The sequence below is a fragment of the Sturnira hondurensis genome, unplaced genomic scaffold (genome assembly GCF_014824575.4).
Source record: "Sturnira hondurensis isolate 20B ecotype Veracruz unplaced genomic scaffold, ASM1482457v3 Scaffold0000231, whole genome shotgun sequence".
Classification (NCBI taxonomy): domain Eukaryota; kingdom Metazoa; phylum Chordata; class Mammalia; order Chiroptera; family Phyllostomidae; genus Sturnira; species Sturnira hondurensis.
In genome coordinates this window covers 3774-8038 of record NW_028072862.1, presented here as the reverse complement: position 1 = coordinate 8038, position 4265 = coordinate 3774, and positions in this window count along the sequence as shown.

Genomic DNA, 4265 nt, shown 5'->3' with positions numbered 1-4265 from the left:
TAGGTGGGGATTGAAGGGACGAAAGATGTCAAAATAAATGGAAATAAATGTAGAACATTAGAAATTGTGCAAACCAAACTGAAACTCCCAGAAAGAGGGCAAGGGCCTGCTACCAGAGAGATGCTACCAGAGGGATCGGGCCGCCTCTGAATTCTCCCCAGTGCCTGTTCTAAGCAGCCACACTCTGCCCCTGGTACCTCGGGATGGCGAAGATTCAGGGCGGGTGCTCGAAGACGTGTTGGTCCTGGTGGGAGGGGATGGACCAGCCTTGGCTGATCAGAGAGGAAGGGGCCTGAGGTTGGGCTGAGAGTGGCAGGAACCAGGGGAAGCTCACCTGCATCCCTGCTTCGGGCTTTGTTGGCAGCTGGTGCCAGTTGGTGAATGGACAATGACTGACAACTATCACTGTCTGTGACTCTCCCTCCCTATAATGACCCCTGGGACTCAAAAGAGGGGAAAAGGGGGCCTTCAGCTCTGCTGACAGGAAACTCCATTCTAGGCAGATGTGACTGAGCAGATGGGGCCCCTCTCTCCTGAGTTCCCATAACACTGGGTCCCTCACCAAAGGGGGTGAGGGGCAGCATTTCTCATCCCTCCAACCTACTCCTCACTGCAGTCTCGCTGGCTATAATAATACTGCTCCCTCACACCAGACCCCTGAGGCAAAGAGTTCCAGAATGGATTCCTCCATGTGGGCTTCCTTGGAGGACCCTGTTTGTCATCTCAGGTTTATCACTACAATCAAACAACATCTGAGAGGTGAGGGTGTGTGGCCAGGGCTCAGGATTTGTACCCCTGGGAGGGTCTGGACCGTTGTCCTAATGGGGCAGGGCCCAGACATTGTCCTGTGATGTCGCCCCCTGAGAGGCATGGGACTTATTAATCTGACACCCCCTCTCTTCCATCTGTAAAGTCACCTGGGCTCAGAAAGGGTGTGGTTGTACCCAAAGCCTCAGATCCTGAGAGTGGCTGGTCAGAGCCACTCACCTCTCCTGACTGCAGTTCATGGGTTCATGGCAGACGCCTGTGCTGATGTGCTCATAGGACAGGTGGCTGTGAAGCCCAGGGACAGTGTTACTGGGCTAAGAGAAAGGGACACGTTGTCAGACACTTTGGTCATCCTGTGCTGCTAGCTGAGGCGGGTGTCTCCTGTGTGTTTCAATGTATGAAACTCCTGTTGTCTCATTTTGTAAGGGATAGTGCCCCCCTCTATGTTTTAGATAAAACTTTTATTCTTTCTATAAAAATTGAGAGTATTGGGGTGACATTGATTCATAACAGTATACGAATTTTCAGTGTATGATTCTCTGACCTCATCATTTGTGTATTGCACTATGTGCCCACTACCCAGTCACCTCTCCTGTCACCTCACATTTGACCCCCTTTATCCTTTACAGTCTGGTCTCTGAGCACCCTGCTGTGTCCGTGTCTGTGGGGTTTTGTCAGACTCCTCCTGGCCGGTGGGCCTGGAGCTGCTGTCACACAGAGGGGGTCTCAGGACTTGGGGAGCCCACTGCAGCCTGGCTGACAGCCCATCCACTTAAGAGTTCAGAGCCCCTCATTTCCTCTCTCTTTCTCAAAACAAAACTGTGTTTTGGTTTTGTTTTCACATTGTATAAACCTAGGACGACCACGAACTTCTTTGTAAGGGGCCTGAGATCAGAAAGTGAAACAGTGAAGAGGATGTGGTCCCGAGCCTCTGGGTCTGGGCAGGAGACTTGCAAGAGCACAAGGTCAGGCAGAGTTCATGGCCTCTCTGAGAAAGCCAGCAGTTCCTGGGTCCTGGGGCCCGGTGCCCCCTTGTTCCAAGCATGTGGTTGCTGCTGGGTGGGATGCCCTCCAGTCACAGCACACTCACACAGAGAGGGGTCCCTGGTCGTGCCCATGATGGAACCTGAGGAGGCAGGAGAGATGCGGAGGAAAGGAGGAAGGTGTTGTACGAGATTCTGAGGACGGCTGAAACACTGTTGCACACACTGGGTTGCTGAAAGCCACAGAAACTTCTGGTCCCAGAGCCCTAGGAGTCCAGCACCTAAAGGTGGGCTGAGCCCCGCTTACTCTGGAGGCTCTGCCGAGGGTCCTTCCTGACAGGTTCTCATCCTCTTGTGGTAGCTGGCAGTCTTTGGAGGCCCTGGCTGGAGGCTGCCTCCATGGGATTCCTTGTTTTCTGCCTCTGACCAGGAGAAACCAGGCTAGACCCCTACACTGAGCTTGGACACCCCTCAGCTGAACACTCCAGTCCATCCCTTACAAGCCCTTCCTTCCCCTCAGCAGAAGACAGGACTGCCTGACTCTCCCCGACTATGGAACCCCTCCCCCTTTTCCTCAGGGTCCAATGACAGGGTCCTCACTTTGATCTGTGGTCTCACCTTTAACATTCAAATTCTTAGCAAAGTCCCTCAAGACCACCTCTGCCTTTTCTCCCATGAGCCATGGAGTTCCTCCAGCACCTGTCCACCTCCAAGTCCAAAGCCACTGCCACAGGGTAAGTATTGTTTACTGCAGCACCCACTTCCTGGGACTGACCCCAGCTCAATGAACTGAATGCTCCATTTTACAAATTTTCTTATTATTTTGGTTCCTTTTATGAAATTTATTGTGTGTGACACTGGGCACAACAATGACACACTTATCAGGTGTCCAATTCCACAACATGCTATCTGTACCTTGTATTGTGTGATCACCACCCAAATCAGGTCTCCATCCATCACCTTTTATCCCCCTATACCTACCTCCCCATTGCATCCCACTTCCCCTGGGAAATCAACATGCAGTTGTCTGTGTCCATGAGTTTTTCCTTTTTAAAAAAATATATTTTATTGATTATGCTGTTACAGTTGTCTCATTTTTCCCCTTTATTCCTCTCCACCTGCAGACCCCCTCCCACCTGCATTCCTGGCCTTTAGTTTATGTCCATGGGTCATACAAATAAGTTCCTTGGCTTCTACATTTCCTGTAAAGTTCTTAACCTCTCCATGTCTATTTTCTACCTACTATTTGTGCTACCTATTCTCTGTACCTTTCCTCCCTCTCCCTTCCCACTCCACCACCGATAACCTTCCATGTGATCTCCATTCCTGTGATTCTCTTCCTGTTGTAGTTGTTTGCTTAGTTTGTTTCTGTTTGGGGGTTTGTTTGTTTGTTTGATTGTTAGGTTCGGTTGTTAATAGCTGTGGGTTTGTTGTCATTTTACTGTTTATATTTTTTATCTTCTTTTTCTTGGATAATTTCCTATAACATTTAATATAATAAGGAGTTGGTGATGATGAACTCCTTGAACTTGACCTTATCTGGGAAGCACTTTATCTGCCCTTGCATTCTAAAGGATAGCTTCGCTAGATAGACTAGTGTTAGATGGAGGTCCTTGCCTTTCATGACCTTGAATACTTCTTTCCATTCCCTTCTTGCCTTCAAGGTTTCTCTTGAGAAATCAGCTGACAGACTTATGGGAACTCCATTGTAGGTAACTGTCTCCTCTTCTCTTGCTGCTTTTAAGGTTCTCTCCTTCTCTTTCATCTTGGGTAATATAATTATCATGTTCCTTGGTGTGTTCCTCCTTGGATCCAACTTCTTCAGGACTCTCTGAGCTTCCTGGATTTCCTGGAAGTCTATTTCCTCGGCCAGATTGGGGAGGTTGTCCTTCATTCTGTTTTTAAATAAGTTTTCAATTTCTTGCTTTTCCCCTTCTTGCTCTGGCATCCCTACAATTTGGGTGTTGGAACATTGAAAGATGTCCTGGAGGTTCCTAAGCTTTTTCTCATTTTTTGAATTCATGTGTCTTCATTCTATTCTGGTTGAATGTTTCTTTCTTCCTTCTTCTTCAAACCATTGATTTGAGTTCTGGTTTCCTTCCTGTTACTGTTGGTTTCCTGTATTTTCCTTTATTTCACTTTTCATAGCCATCATTTTTTCATCTAATTTGAGACCATAGTCAACCAATTCTGTGAGCACCCTGATTACAATTGTTTTTGAACTATGCATCTAATAGGTTGGCTATCTCTTAGTCGCTTAGTTGTATTTTTCCTTTCTGGAGCTTTGATCTGTTCTTTCATTTGGGCCATTTTCTTTCTGTCTCAGCTTGCCTGTTAGGTAGTAAGGGGCGGAGCCTTAGGTGTTCACCAGGGTGGAGCAACCCACATCTGGGTTGTGGTGCTTTATGTAGGGGAGGGGGTCCAAGCAGGAACAATGCCGCTTGCTCTGCTCTCTGCTACTTTTCAGTCATTTCCCCCCAAAACCCACAATCAAATGGGGCCCTTCTCGTGCGA